Source organism: Mytilus californianus, unplaced genomic scaffold, assembly GCF_021869535.1.
Source record: "Mytilus californianus isolate M0D057914Y unplaced genomic scaffold, xbMytCali1.0.p SCAF_10, whole genome shotgun sequence".
NCBI classification, from domain to species: domain Eukaryota; kingdom Metazoa; phylum Mollusca; class Bivalvia; order Mytilida; family Mytilidae; genus Mytilus; species Mytilus californianus.
Window position 1 is genome coordinate 54,928,886 of NW_026262582.1, and position 17,243 is coordinate 54,946,128.

General features: G+C 32.7%; 1 long non-coding RNA gene across 1 annotated transcript; it reads left to right on the forward strand.

The window, feature by feature from the left end:
* Positions 1-306: 306 nt before the first annotated feature.
* On the forward strand, positions 307-8,562 carry LOC127718948 (uncharacterized). The gene is made up of 3 exons (XR_007990050.1): positions 307-1,197; positions 1,552-2,727; positions 6,184-8,562. It is a non-coding gene; the product is annotated as an uncharacterized LOC127718948 (long non-coding RNA).
* The last annotated feature ends 8,681 nt before the right edge of the window (positions 8,563-17,243 follow it).

The window sequence follows — 17,243 nt, forward strand, 5'->3', positions numbered from 1 at the left end:
TTATCCAAATTTAAATTGGGGATATTTTACTGTTTTTATCCAAATTTTAATTGTGGATATTTTATTGTTTTTACTGGAACAAACTGAGAGTGAGGTGGCTCAGTCTGCATGTGAAGCTCTGTAACATGCTTTTAAGGGGAAAAAGTATTTTATTTGTTTTTATCCAAATTTTAATTGGGGATATTTTATTGTTTTTACTGGAACAAACTGAGAGTGAGGTGGCTCAGTCTGCATGTGAAGCTCTGTAACATGCTTTTAAGGGGGAAAAGTATTTTATTTGTTTTTATCCAAATTTAAATTGGGGATATTTTACTGTTTTTATCCAAATTTTAATTGTGGATATTTTATTGTTTTTACTGGAACAAACTGAGAGTGAGGTGGCTCAGTCTGCATGTGATGCTCTGTAACATGCTTTTAAGGGGAAAAAGTATTTTATTTGTTTTTATCCAAATTTTAATTGGGGATATTTTACTGTTTTTATCCAAATTTTAATTGGGGATATTTTATTGTTTTTACTGGAACAAACTGAGAGTGAGGTGGCTCAGTCTGCATGTGAAGCTCTGTAACATGCTTTTAAGGGGAAAACTGAGAGCGAGGTGGCTCAGTCTGCATGTGAAGCTCTGTAACATGCTTTTAATTGTAAAAAGTATTTTATTTGTTTTTATCCAAATTTTAATTGGGGATATTTTATTGTTTTTACTGGAACAAACTGAGAGTGAGGTGGCTCAGCCTGCATGTGAAGCTCTGTAACATGCTTTTAAGGGGAAAAAGTATTTTATTTGTTTTTATCCAAACTTTAATTGGGGATATTTTACTGTTTTTATCCAAATTTTAATTGGGGATATTTTATTGTTTTTACTGGAACAAACTGAGAGTGAGGTGGCTCAGTCTGCATGTGAAGCTCTGTAACATGCTTTTAAGGGGAAAAAGTATTTTATTTGTTTTTATCCAAATTTTAATTGAGGATATTTTACTGTTTTTATCCAAATTTTAATTGGGGATATTTTATTGTTTTTACTGGAACAAACTGAGAGTGAGGTGGCTCAGCCTGCATGTGAAGCTCTGTAACATGCTTTTAAGGGGAAAAAGTATTTTATTTGTTTTTATCCAAATTTTAATTGGGGATATTTTACTGTTTTTATCCAAATTTTAATTGGGGATATTTTATTGTTTTTACTGGAACAAACTGAGAGTGAGGTGGCTCAGTCTGCATGTGAAGTTCTGTAACATGCTTTTAAGGGGGAAAAGTATTTTATTTGTTTTTATCCAAATTTAAATTGGGGATATTTTACTGTTTTTATCAAAATTTTAATTGGGGATATTTTACTGTTTTTATCCAAATTTTAATTGGGGATATTTTATTGTTTTTACTGGAACAAACTGAGAGTGAGGTGGCTCGGGTCTGCATGTGAAGCTCTGTAACATGCTTTTAAGGGGAAAAAAGTATTTTATTTGTTTTTATCCAAATTTAATTGGGGATATTTTACTGTTTTTATCCAAATTTTAATTGGGAATATTTTATTGTTTTTACTGGAACAAACTGAGAGTGAGGTGGCTCAGTCTGCATGTGAAGCTCTGTAACATGCTTTTAAGGGGGGAAAGTATTTTATTTGTTTTTATCCAAATTTTAATTGGGGATATTTTACTGTTTTTATCCAAATTTTAATTGGGGATATTTTATTGTTTTTACTGGAACAAACTGAGAGTGAGGTGGCTCAAGTTTGCATGTGAAGCTCTGTAACATGCTTTTAAGGGGAAAACGTATTTTATTTGTTTTTATCCAAATTTTAATTGGGGATTTTTTACTGGAACAAACTGAGAGTGAGGTGGCTCAGTCTGCATGTGAAGCTCTGTAACATGCTTTTAAGGGGAAAAAAGTATTTTATTTGTTTTTATCCAAATTTTAATTGGGGATATTTTACTGTTTTTATCCAAATTTTAATTGGGGATATTTTTCTGCATTTATCCAAATTTTAATCGGATATTTTACTGTTTTTATCTAAACTTTAATTAGGGATATTTTACTGTTTTTATCCAAATTTTAATTGGGGATATTTTACTGTTTTTATCCAAATTTTAATTGGGGATATTTTATTGTTTTTACTGGAACAAACTGAGAGTGAGGTGGCTCAGTCTGCATGTGAAGCTCTGTAACATGCTTTTAAGGGGAAAAAGTATTTTATTTGTTTTTATCCAAATTTTAATTGGGGATATTTTACTGTTTTTATCCAAATTTTAATTGGGGATATTTTATTGTTTTTACTGGAACAAACTGAGAGTGAGGTGGCTCAGTCTGCATGTGAAGCTCTGTAACATGCTTTTAAGGGGAAAAAAGTATTTTATTTGTTTTTATCCAAATTTTAATTGGGGATATTTTACTGTTTTTATCCAAATTTTAATAGGGGATATTTTACTGTTTTTACTGGAACGAACTGAGAGTGAGGTGGCTCAGTCTGCATGTGAAGCTCTGTTACATGTTTCTAAGGGGAAAAAAGTATTTTATTTGTTTTTATCCAAATTTTAATTGGGGATATTTTATTGTTTTTACTGGAACAAACTGAGAGTGAAGTGGCTCAGTCTGCATGTGAAGCTCTGTAACATGCTTTTAAGGGGAAAAAGTATTTTATTTGTTTTTATCCAAATTTTAATTGGGGATATTTTACTGTTTTTATCCAAATTTTAATTGGGGATATTTTATTGTTTTTACTGGAACAAACTGAGAGTGAGGTGGCTCGGGTCTGCATGTGAAGCTCTGTAACATGGTTTTAAGGGGGAAAAGTATTTTATTTGTTTTTATCCAAATTTTAATTGGGGATATTTTACTGTTTTTATCCAAATTTTAATTGGGGATATTTTATTGTTTTTACTGGAACAAACTGAGAGTGAGGTGGCTCAGTCTGCATGTCAAGCTCTGTAACATGCTTTTAAGGGGAAAAAAGTATTTTATTTGTTTTTATCCAAATTTAATTGGGGATATTTTACTGTTTTTATCCAAATTTTAATCGGGGATATTTTATTGTTTTTACTGGAACAAACTGAGAGTGAGGTGGCTCAAGTCTGCATGTGAAGCTCTGTTACATGCTTTTAAGGGGGAAAACGTATTTTATTTGTTTTTATCCAAATTTTAAATGGGGATATTTTACTGTTTTTATCCAAATTTTAATTGGGGATATTTTACTGTTTTTATCCAAATTTTAATTGGGGATATTTTACTGTTTTTATCCAAATTTTAATTGGGGATATTTTATTGTTTTTACTGGAACAAACTGAGAGTGAGGTGGCTCAGTCTGCATGTGAAGCTCTGTAACATGCTTTTAAGGGGAAAAAGTATTTTATTTGTTTTTATCCAAATTTTAATTGGGGATATTTTACTGTTTTTATCCAAATTTTAATTGGGGATATTTTACTGTTTTTATCCAAATTTTAATTGTGGATATTTTATTGTTTTTACTGGAACAAACTGAGAGTGAGGTGGCTCAGTCTGCATGTGAAGCTCTGTAACATGCTTTTAAGGGGAAAAAGTATTTTATTTGTTTTTATCCAAATTTTAATTGGGGATAATTTACTCTTTTCATCCAAATTTTAATTGGGGATATTTTATTGTTTTTACTGGAACAAACAGAGTGAGGTGGCTCAGTCTGCATGTGATGCTCTGTAACATGCTTTTAAGGGGAAAAAAGTATTTTATTTGTTTTTATCCAAACTTTAATTAGGGATATTTTACTGTTTTTATCCAAATTTTAATTGGGGATATTTTACTGTTTTTATCCAAATTTTAATTTGGGATATTTTATTGTTTTTACTGGAACAAACTGAGAGTGAGGTGGCTCAGTCTGCATTTGAAGCTCTGTAACATGCTTTTAAGGGGAAAAAGTATTTTATTTGTTTTTATCCAAATTTTAATTGGGGATATTTTACTGTTTTTATCCAAATTTTAATTGGGGATATTTTATTGTTTTTACTGGAACAAACTGAGAGTGAGGTGGCTCAGTCTGCATGTGAAGCTCTGTAACATGCTTTTAAGGGGAAAAAAGTATTTTATTTGTTTTTATCCAAATTTTAATTGGGGATATTTTACTGTTTTTATCCAAATTTTAATAGGGGATATTTTACTGTTTTTACTGGAACGAACTGAGAGTGAGGTGGCTCAGTCTGCATGTGAAGCTCTGTTACATGTTTCTAAGGGGAAAAAAGTATTTTATTTGTTTTTATCCAAATTTTAATTGGGGATATTTTATTGTTTTTACTGGAACAAACTGAGAGTGAGGTGGCTCAGCCTGCATGTGAAGCTCTGTAACATGCTTTTAAGGGGAAAAAGTATTTTATTTGTTTTTATCCAAATTTTAATTGGGGATATTTTACTGTTTTTATCCAAATTTTAATTGGGGATATTTTATTGTTTTTACTGGAACAAACTGAGAGTGAGGTGGCTCAGTCTGCATGTGAAGCTCTGTAACATGCTTTTAAGGGGGAAAAGTATTTTATTTGTTTTTATCCAAATTTTAATTGGGGATATTTTACTGTTTTTATCCAAATTTTAATTGGGGATATTTTACTGTTTTTATCCAAATTTTAATTGTGGATATTTTATTGTTTTTACTGGAACAAACTGAGAGTGAGGTGGCTCAGTCTGCATGTGAAGCTCTGTAACATGCTTTTAAGGGGAAAAAGTATTTTATTTGTTTTTATCCAAATTTTAATTGGGGATAATTTACTCTTTTCATCCAAATTTTAATTGGGGATATTTTATTGTTTTTACTGGAACAAACAGAGTGAGGTGGCTCAGTCTGCATGTGATGCTCTGTAACATGCTTTTAAGGGGAAAAAAGTATTTTATTTGTTTTTATCCAAACTTTAATTAGGGATATTTTACTGTTTTTATCCAAATTTTAATTGGGGATATTTTACTGTTTTTATCCAAATTTTAATTTGGGATATTTTATTGTTTTTACTGGAACAAACTGAGAGTGAGGTGGCTCAGTCTGCATTTGAAGCTCTGTAACATGCTTTTAAGGGGAAAAAGTATTTTATTTGTTTTTATCCAAATTTTAATTGGGGATATTTTACTGTTTTTATCCAAATTTTAATTGTGGATATTTTATTGTTTTTACTGGAACAAACTGAGAGTGAGGTGGCTCAGTCTGCATGTGAAGCTCTGTAACATGCTTTTAAGGGGAAAAAGTATTTTATTTGTTTTTGTCCAAATTTTAATTGGGGATATTTTACTGTTTTCATCCAAATTTTAATTGGGGATATTTTATTGTTTTTACTGGAACAAACTGAGAGTGAGGTGGCTCAGTCTGCATGTGATGCTCTGTAACATGCTTTTAAGGGGAAAAAGTATTTTATTTGTTTTTATCCAAATTTTAATTGGGGATATTTTACTGTTTTTATCCAAATTTTAATTGGGGATATTTTATTGTTTTTACTGGAACAAACTGAGAGTGAGGTAGCTCGGGTCTGCATGTGAAGCTCTGTAACATGCTTTTAAGGGGAAAAAAGTATTTTATTTGTTTTTATCCAAATTTAATTGGGGATATTTTACTGTTTTTATCCAAATTTTAATTGGGGATATTTTATTGTTTTTACTGGAACAAACTGAGAGTGAGGTGGCTCAGTCTGCATGTGAAGCTCTGTAACATGCTTTTAAGGGGGAAAAAGTATTTTATTTGTTTTTATCCAAATTTTAATTGGGGATATTTTACTGTTTTTATCCAAATTTTAATTGGGGATATTTTATTGTTTTTACTGGAACAAACTGAGAGTGAGGTGGCTCAAGTTTGCATGTGAAGCTCTGTAACATGCTTTTAAGGGGAAAACGTATTTTATTTGTTTTTATCCAAATTTTAATTGGGGATTTTTTACTGGAACAAACTGAGAGTGAGGTGGCTCAGTCTGCATGTGAAGCTCTGTAACATGCTTTTAAGGGGAAAAAAGTATTTTATTTGTTTTTATCCAAATTTTAATTGGGGATATTTTACTGTTTTTATCCAGATTTTAATTGGGGATATTTTTCTGCATTTATCCAAATTTTAATCGGATATTTTACTGTTTTTATCTAAACTTTAATTAGGGATATTTTACTGTTTTTATCCAAATTTTAATTGGGGATATTTTACTGTTTTTATCCAAATTTTAATTGGGGATATTTTATTGTTTTTACTGGAACAAACTGAGAGTGAGGTGGCTCAGTCTGCATGTGAAGCTCTGTAACATGCTTTTAAGGGGAAAAAGTATTTTATTTGTTTTTATCCAAATTTTAATTGGGGATATTTTACTGTTTTTATCCAAATTTTAATTGGGGATATTTTATTGTTTTTACTGGAACAAACTGAGAGTGAGGTGGCTCAGTCTGCATGTGAAGCTCTGTAACATGCTTTTAAGGGGAAAAAAGTATTTTATTTGTTTTTATCCAAATTTTAATTGGGGATATTTTACTGTTTTTATCCAAATTTTAATAGGGGATATTTTACTGTTTTTACTGGAACGAACTGAGAGTGAGGTGGCTCAGTCTGCATGTGAAGCTCTGTTACATGTTTCTAAGGGGAAAAAAGTATTTTATTTGTTTTTATCCAAATTTTAATTGGGGATATTTTATTGTTTTTACTGGAACAAACTGAGAGTGAGGTGGCTCAGTCTGCATGTGAAGCTCTGTAACATGCTTTTAAGGGGAAAAAGTATTTTATTTGTTTTTATCCAAATTTTAATTGGGGATATTTTACTGTTTTTATCCAAATTTTAATTGGGGATATTTTATTATTTTTACTGGAACAAACTGAGAGTGAGGTGGCTCGGGTCTGCATGTGAAGCTCTGTAACATGGTTTTAAGGGGGAAAAGTATTTTATTTGTTTTTATCCAAATTTTAATTGGGGATATTTTACTGTTTTTATCCAAATTTTAATTGGGGATATTTTATTGTTTTTACTGGAACAAACTGAGAGTGAGGTGGCTCAGTCTGCATGTCAAGCTCTGTAACATGCTTTTAAGGGGAAAAAAGTATTTTATTTGTTTTTATCCAAATTTAATTGGGGATATTTTACTGTTTTTATCCAAATTTTAATCAGGGATATTTTATTGTTTTTACTGGAACAAACTGAGAGTGAGGTGGCTCAAGTCTGCATGTGAAGCTCTGTAACATGCTTTTAAGGGGAAAACGTATTTTATTTGTTTTTATCCAAATTTTAATTGGGGATTTTTTACTGGAACAAACTGAGAGTGAGGTGGCTCAGTCTGCATGTGAAGCTCTGTAACATGCTTTTAAGGGGAAAAAAGTATTTTATTTGTTTTTATCCAAATTTTAATTGGGGATATTTTACTGTTTTTATCCAAATTTTAATTGGGGATATTTTTCTGCAATTATCCAAATTTTAATCGGATATTTTACTGTTTTTATCTAAACTTTAATTAGGGATATTTTACTGTTTTTATCTAAATTTTAATTGGAGATATTTTACTGTTTTTATCCTAATTTATAAGTTGAGGCAGGTCATTTTATGATTATTTGGGAAATGAGGGACTTTTTACGTTATTTTATCCATTTGGGTGTGGGGGACAAAGGGAATATTTTACTTTTTAAGACCAAATTTTAATTTATACAGGAGACCTTTTTTTTTTATCTTTTTTTAGTTAAATTTTAAGCCCCCAAGTCAAATCAAAGACTTAAAAACTGGTACTCCAAAAGGAAAAGATAGGTGACCTACTGTGGGCATTTGTCTTGGTGAACTAGCACCTTAAAGTCCAGCTAACCCACAGGCCAGCTGGCTAGTACAAGCAGACAGGTATTTTTAATACCATTTGGCATTTTTAAACTTTGGCATTTTTCATTTGGCTTTTTGTTTTATGTGTTTTTGAACTATTTGGATTTATACCATTTGGCAATTTTCATTTATGTTTTTTTTCATTTTTTTCAACATATTTTGTAATCAACACACCAAAAACACTTCAAAATTAAGAGTGGGATATATACTTTTTGGCCTCCATAATGTTTTATCAATCAAAACAGCATTCTATTTTCAAATTTACATTACACAATTTGGCTTTCTGTAACGTTGGCTGTTAAATCTTTTGTACGAATGCTATGATGACCATTATGTGTAGAAAATAAGACTACATTTCTAAAAGTGGCTCAGGTTCATATTTATGTTTGATATCAATCAGTTCTAAATTTCCTTCACATTTCTAAAATTTTAAGATCTTCCATATCTGGTACATCTTATAATATCGTATTCATCTACTAACCCAATTTTCTCATAGGGACTTAACACGAAGCAGAAGGGGTATTAGGTGGTAGGTGGTTAAGGGTGTTATGATAGGGTGAAAGGGTGAGAAAGGGAGGGAGAAATATAGAATGATGGAGAGGGTGAGGGTATATGATTGTGAGTGGAATATAGAGAGGGAGTTAATCTGTGAGAGAATGTGATTTCATAGTAAGGGCAGGGTGTACTGGTCTGGAAGTATAGTTTCTGTTTTGTCTCATGTAGTTTCTGTTTTCTACATCAATCTGATAAGTTTAAATATTGAGAAATTGCTGTCGTCTAAAAGTTCACAGGTTAACAGCCTTTCTTGTTACTGTTTATGTGCTGCTTATATATAAATATTGTAGCACTTCTCAGTAGCTAGATAGAGTTGTGGCTTTTCATCAAATTAAGCAGCAGCTTCTGTACAGTTCATGTTGGAATGATACCAAGTGCTGTGTTTTTCTTCCAAGTTGAGAACATTTTTGATCTTCATGAACTAGTAATTACACATGATGAAGCTTTTTATGGCCCCGCAACAAAGCTGTCGGGGCCATATAGTTTTACCCTTGTCTGTCATTCCATCATTCCGTCAATCCATCTTTCCATCATTCTGTCATTCCGTCATTCCGCAACAAACCATTATACGGGCTTTTTTTCTAAATGCCTTCAGATATTAGGCTGATTTTTGGTATGTGAGTTCACCATGATGAATTTTAGATGAAGTTTTAGTTTCGTTCTGGTCGGCTTATTTTTGCCAAAATTACAGGCTTTGGACTTCGATAAATTGTTGAAAATCACAGTTCTACAGACTTTTTTTTCTAAAGGCCTTCAGATATTGGGCTGATTTTTGGTATGTGAGTTAACCATAATGAGTTACAGATCAAGTTTGAGTTTTGTCCTGCTCTACTATTTTTGTCGAAATTACGGGCTTTGGACTTCGATAAATTGTTGAAAATCACAGTTATACAGGTTTTTTTCTAAACGCCTTCAGATATTGGGCTGATTTCTGGTATGTGAGTTAACCATGATGAGTTACAGATCAAGTTTATGTTTAGTTCCGCTTTGCTAATTTTCCCCAAAATTACAGGCTTTGAACTTTGATAAATGGTCGAAAATCACAGTTAAATGGAGTTTTTTAAAGCCTGAAGATTTTGAGCAGAATTTTGATATGTGAGACTACCATCATGTTTGTGTTCACATGTGTTGTTGAAATTGCAGATTTTTCAACTTTTTGAGACAGGGCCATTCGTGTCGTTTCGACACATCTAGTCTTTTTTTGCAACATGTTTTTTTATCAACACAACCAAAACACTTCAAAATTAAATATACACTTTTGACATTCATAATGATTATCAATTATTTTCAAATTTACATTAAATAATTAAATAACTTTAGTATAAGTAAATAGAAATGTATGAAATTTGAACACAAGGTTTATAACCACACAAGAAAGGTTGGGGTTAATTTAAGGGGTTGTGGTCCCAACAGTTTAGGGATTTAAGGAGGCAAAAAGGGGCCCAAAAAACATTTTTCTAGTTTCCAGACAATAACTTGTGGAACATTGTATGGATCTCTCTGAAATTATACCACGATTTTCCATTCCTCAAAAGGATGGTTAGGATTGGCTTTTATTCCTCAAAAGGATGGTTAGGATTGGCTTTTGAGGGTTATAGCTTAAACCAATTAGGAATTAGGGGCAAAAAAGGGGGAAAACAATGATTTCCTGTTTGATGGACTATTACTTATTTAAGTACATGAATGTTACGTTTGAATTACATCCCTTACACTACTTTTAAATCATGTATAACAAAATGTATTGTCTTGAGGTGATTTGCTGCCAATTTGTTTTTAGAAAAAAGTAAAATCACAAAAATACTAAACTCTGAGAAAAATTCAAAACGGAAAGTCCCTAATCAAATGGCAAAATCAAAAGCTCAAACACATGAAATGAATGGATAACAACTATCATATTCTGACTTGGTACATGCACTTTCTTATGTAGAAAATGGTGGATTGAGCCTGCTTTTATAACTAGGTAAACCTCTCACTTGTATGACAGTCACATCAAATTCCATTATATTGACAACAATGTGTGAACAAATCAAACAGACATAACAGGTGAAAATGTCAAAAATACAGCCATCAAGAGAGAACTAACGGTTTTAAAAAAGAATTTTAGGATGTATTTAAATGGGTAATTATGGTTGCAAATTCTATTTGGAATTTTAAATTTTAAATTTTAGATTACAGAAATTTCAGAAATTAAAAAGACATTTTCTTTAAATATAATTTATTTTTGCCCAAAAAAAAGGGGAGGTGTCAATAAACAACAGCATAATAGTGTATTGCACAAGAGCAAATAAAATGAGGGGTCAATACGCAACAGAAAGCTTAAGGGGTGTATTTTTTTGAGTAGGGGGGTCAATTCGCAACAGCATAGTGTATTGCATATAAGCCAAAAAAATTAATATAAATTGAAACATATAACCAATTCTAAGTTCCTTGACTACAGTTATTCTCTGTCAGAATCCTATTATGTGTCAAATATTTAATTACAATCCATATTCAGACCCAAGCGCGATTATTGTGTCCATTTTTGCCCCAACTGTTCATGGTAGGACCTCCGCGGTCGTATCTAGCTGCGCTCGGCGAAGCAATTTATTATCTTTGAAATGTTTTGTAGGAATTCTGCTTCACAGAAATACAAAACAAGTCGGTCATAAGTGAGACTATAAAACATAACAAGGTTGAGAAAAATAAAATTTGGTACATTTTAAACCAATAATAATGTAAGCTCTGTACAACTTTTTACCAACGAACAAATAAAAGGCGTATACAATTCATGTAAACAATTTAAGACATGCAAATAAAATAAAACGCATATCAATATGAAAGCATTATTAAGTGAAACAAGATGTCACAGTGCTCATGATAGCAACACTAAAAAAAGCACAGTTAAATTGAGCGCAGAGCCAGAATATAAAAGTAAAAACAAAGCAAAGGAAAAGAATATAAAGTACCGATGATAAAAGTATGTATGCAGTACCAGTGAAGATCCAGAAATTTTGATAAAGGGGGTGGTAGTGGCCAAGAGGGGTCCCACTCCAGTCATGCTTCACTGATCCCTAAATAACTTAGTTAGTCAAACGAATTTTCCTACAAAGGGACCGGGAACCCTGTCCCCCACTTAATACGCCTCTGAGTACAAGTCATATTTTATGCCCATTATAGAATGACACGATTTCCCCGCTATAAATAACATTATCTTTAGTTTAGAATAAACAGTGTTTTCACAAGGTTCAGTTACAATTCATATTACATATAGATTTTTCTTTTAAATAATCATAACAGATATAAGTTTTAAGAATGTTCTAATTTACGAAAACAGCTTTGGTATTTGAATGTTAAATAAAACTGTTATTACAATAGTTTCCCAAAATAAAACCTTCCTCATTCAAAATATCTCTGACCATTGGCTATCGAACGGAGCAACTGGAGTACTTTTGTTTATTAAACAAAACCAACCGGAAGTTAGGTTGTTGTCGTGACTTTTCTACCAAACTCATCCAAAGTGCAATATTGTTGTGTGATTTTACTTTATTCACGTGCTTTAGATAGATGACAACACAAATTACTATCAAGATAGATAAACAGAAGCTAAATTTTATTTACAATTTAAGTACAAGATGGAACAAATTTTGGCACTATGAAAAAATTTTGGACCTATATTAAACATAAAAAAACTGATTATAGTGGTATTACTGAAATTAAACAAGATGGCAAACTCTTAACTGATCCACTACAAAAAGCTGGGGCACTTAACGCACAATTCCAGTCTGTATTCACACCAGCATCAAATATCTCCCATAAAGAATTTGTCAAACAGTGTAACATGCCACAGAATACTCTTTTTCCACCCATAACAAAATTAATCATAAAAACAGAAGGTATACAAAAACTTTTACATAACTTAAATCCTAACAAAGCAGCAGGACCAGACGAAATTAAACCAAGATTTTTAAAAGAACTTTCACATGAAATTGCACCAATACTTACCATTATCTTTGAGAAGTCAGTTAAAACAGGTGTTGTTCCAGATGACTGGAAAACTGCCCATGTCTCTCCTGTATACAAAAAAAGGCCAAAAATATAACCCTGAAAACTACCGCCCTATATCTCTCACATGTATTTGTTGCAAACTTTTAGAACACATAGTAGTTAAACACATCATGACACATGCAGATAATCACAACATTTTATATCCCCTACAGCATGGATTTCGCAGAGGTCGATCCTGCGAAACACAACTACTTGAATTTATAGATGATGTCTCACTTAACATGGAAAAAGGTAAACAAACAGATATTTTGGTCATGGATTTTTCTAAAGCATTCGATAAAGTTTCACATTCTCTTCTAACTAATAAGCTTCACCATTACGGGATACAGGGGGAATTAAATTACTGGATACAAAATTTTCTAAGCAATCGTAAACAGGCAGTAGTTCTAGAGGGGGAAAAATCTGAGTATGTTGCAGTTGAATCAGGGGTTCCACAGGGGTCAGTTCTTGGACCAAGTCTCTTCCTGTATTATATTAACGACATTCCAACTGGTGTTACATCTACAGTACGTTTATTTGCAGATGACACAATAGTGTATTTGGTTATAAAATCAAATTCCGAAGCATCCACATTACAAAAAGATCTTGACAAACTGGCATCGTGGGAAACTATGTGGAAAATGGCATTCCACCCAGATAAGTGTAATGTAATTTCAGTCACCAGAAATAAAAAACCAATCAAATTTAACTACACATTACACAATCACTCATTAGAACATGTAACAACAGCAAAATATCTGGGGGTTACCATCAGTTCCAACCTTAAATGGGATGTGCACATAAACAACATATGCAAGAAAGCTAATAGCACCCTAGGCTTTCTAAGGAGGAACCTGAACATAAGCTCAACATCAATTAAAGAGCAAGCATATAAGTCCCTAGTAAGACCATCACTAGAGTATGCTTACTCTGTTTGGGACCCATACTTACAACAAGACATAGATAGCATTGAAAAAGTTCAAAGGAGGGCTGCGCGTCTTGTTACCAACAAATACAGAAACACCTCAAGCGTTGGTAACATGTTACAACATCTTGAATGGCGCAGCCTCTCTGACAGAAGGAAAGACTCAAGATTGGTAATGCTTTATAAAATTGAACACGAAAAGGTTGCAATACCTAAAAATAATAAATTAATCCCACAAAAAAGACAAACAAGACATTCAAATTCGAACAGCTTCCAAATTCCATCCTGCAAAACACAGTACAGAAAAGAATCCTATTTTCCAAGAACTATTACCGACTGGAACAAACTACCGGACAACATTGTAAATTGCACTTCAGTAGACTCTTTCAAATCTTCAATTTCAAAGCATCAATATTAACTCAACTATTACATCATACTTAATTATACAAAGCATTTTTTAATTTTTTCGTATTTTTTAAAGATTGTATATATATCAATCTATGTCTTGTTGTAAGTTTCCTCCTGTGACATAATCTTCAATTTGTTGAAGGCGGTCACTATATGGTAGAAGTAGAAGTAGAAGTAAGTATCCAAATATTGTATGCTTTGTCATTACATAATTCAACCGACTAGATCTACAACAACCTATTCTCGGGAACCAGGTTCTGTAACCAACATCCTACAGACACTTGGCTGGCCAACACTAGCAACACGCAGACAAGGAGCCAGGCTTATACTCCTATATAATATCCTGCATGGAGAAGCATCAGTCATTATCCCAGAGATACATCAGGAGACCAACTGTAACAACCAGACAATACCACAGGCACAGAGACAGGTTTTCTAGAGTCAGCACTTCAACGGATGCCTATAAATACAGTTTCATCCCCAGAACAAATTTTTGACTGGAACCAATTACCTGAAAGTGCCATCCAAGCCCCCACAACAGACGCCTTCCGGGTCTGTGTGTGGCAGTTCCTGGCGTAGATCTCTCTTATATTGTACCACAAAGTTCCATATCACAAAAGGAAGACTTAGATTGAGTTTGGGCATTATTGTCCCATTCATGCAAGAATTAGGGGCCATAAAAGGGCCAAAAAACAAGCATTTTTCTAGTTTCCAGACAATAACTTGTTGTAGTTTACAGTCAATAACTTGTGTTTAAGTGTATAAATCTCTCTGAAATTATACCACAAGTTTCCATACTATAAAGGGATAGTTATTGGGGGTTATGGCTTAAATCATTTAGCAATTAGGGGCCAAAAAAAGGGGGAAAACACGTGTTTTTCTGGTTAAAGGACAATTTAGACAATTTAAAAGCTGTGTTAGGGAGGTAATCCAATTCAAATTTAAAGAATACTGTTATATATATGTTTGATTACCTCCCTTACACTGTTTGAAAAAATATGTATTGATGATTGATGATTGTCTTGAGATGATAAGCTGTAATTTTTTTTTTAGAAGTAATACTATTCATTTATATTAATTTTAACCATGACTATGTCATTTTATATTTTTATATTTTATGATGTCTTTATTAAATGAGTAGTTATTGTTAAAAACTCCATAAGAAATTTGAATTGAGATTTAAGGGAATAAGGGAAAAGAGAAGATGAAAAAAAAAGGGGGGGGGGGGGGGGGGTGTAGGGGGGTAGGGGGTACAATTTTTCTCATTTCAGATTTCTTTAAATATATTTTTTTAGGGGATTAATATTCAACAGCATAGTGTATTACTCAAAAGCAAATAAATTTTTTAAGTTCATTAGACTACCAGAAACCTATGCTGTGTCAACTATTTAATCACAATCCAAATTCAGAGCTGTATCAAGCTTGAATGTTGTGTCCATACTTGTCCCAACTGTTCAGGGTTCAACCTCTGCAGTCGTATAAAGTTGCACCCTGCGGAGCATCTGGTTACTTTATGTTTACATTAAGATTTGAAGATTTGAACAAATCAAAGGGGAAACCAGGCATTATCTTGCATAATATGAAAAAGAAGATGTGGTACGATTACCAATGAGAAACGAGCCACAAGAGACCAAATGACACAGAAATTAACAGCTACGGGTCACCTTACGACCTTTAACAATGAGCAAAGCCCATACATATAAGTTCTTTCAGTAATTTAACATGGCCTAAATACCTTTGCTTACCATGATAAAAAGTTGAATAATGGAGATAAAGGGTATAATATATCAATGAGACAGCAACTTAATGACGCAAAAAGTAAGAAGACATTTAAATATCAACACCAAAGCATCAAAGTCCATTTGGATTGTATCTAAAAACCACAGGGTTAAGATTTTAAATACCTAGTTAAACTGTTGTATAACATTTCAAATACTGTTAATACAGAAATTATTGTATGGTTTTTATATTGTGAATGACATGTTTTTTTACTGACCCTGGTTATCCATGAGGGTCTTGCATAGTCGTATATGTGAATAATGTATCTGGGTGGGTATCACCAGGTGTATATGTATACACAATATATTGTGAGATGAAGCATAGCCAGACAACTGCCAGGGGCGTAGCTAGGTATCCAATAAACTGTAGGCACAAATTGCGGCAGGGGGTCTGGGGCCCCATAAGGCCCCTGGTAAGGGGTTCTGGGGGCGTAGCCCTCCGACGGAAAACGGTTTTCAGCATTTAAGTTGCAAAATTTTGTGTACAAAAAAACATAAAAAAACGTCATTTTATCATGATAATATACATGAAAACAATGTCGAAAAAATAAACATAATTCTACAATTACATCTGACTGATGAATTAACCGGCAGTACAATTGGAAATATAAAAAAAAACAATATTTCCAATATGCATTGCCCAGCGTGGATCAGCGTAGCCCTTTATTAAGCAGCACGTTACCTGTTTCTGATTGAGTATAATTGATATATACATCAATTGATAGTACATATTGATGATCCTTCATTAAAAAAAAAAAATATGCACGTAAACACTGAGACTACTACATAATAATACTAACTTTTGGAATACGGCCCATCGACCATTCATATTTTGATTCTTAAACCTTCACCCTCCCCCGGCCACACAAACACATACACACACACAGTCAATACGTCATGCAGAAGTTCTGTTCTGTTCATACTACCGGTGTCTAACAAAATTCAAGAAATTCATATTTTCTTATATCCTGTACTGTAAAATCCCTACCTGCTTAGGAATTTGAATAATTATCATCATTACATGTAGATCTGAGAGTACTCGAAGTTACTGAAAGCTAGTTGATTGATTGATTGATTGATTGATAGATAGACGTCCAGTGGCAAATAATTCATGCATGTTCAGGACTAAAACAGATAGAGGTCGTCCAGGATGAAGGTCTGTTAATTTGGAAATGCCATGCATTGGAAAATGAGGGTTTATTAAATAGGAACAGAAATTTGCCTTTCAGTAGACAACCTACTAACCCCTCAAAGAGTTGTTTCAAGTGTCTTTACGTGCAGAGAGCGTGGCATTCTTTCTCTCTTCACTAGGCATCAGATTGAACTTGGGCCAACAACAACTAATTAAAAAAAATCATTTATCTAAGTTGAGGTTCATTCAAGTATTTGTTGATTGAAGTGAATTATCTGAACCAAAGTTCTAGTTTATAGTTTCTATATTAGGTGGAATATAATGATATACAGTTCCAATACGCCACTGATTCAATAAGGATGATAGACTAGTGTACGCATGACATTCGATAATTAAAGAGTTTTGACGAATTCACATGCATCTACAGATAACATTGTTTATTACTTTTTTTAATAAAAAAATTATTTGTGAAAAAATTATGTGTAGGCACGTGCCTAAAGTGCCTAACGGCAGCTACGCCCCTGACTGCAGTTAATTACGTTTATTATATGCATTAAATTATAATTACTTTTTCATGTGATAGAAAAACTTTATAAAGTCATAAAGTAAAGATTATGTGAAATTATCTAATTGTTTTTTTCAGGAAAGTAACTAAAGTTAACTT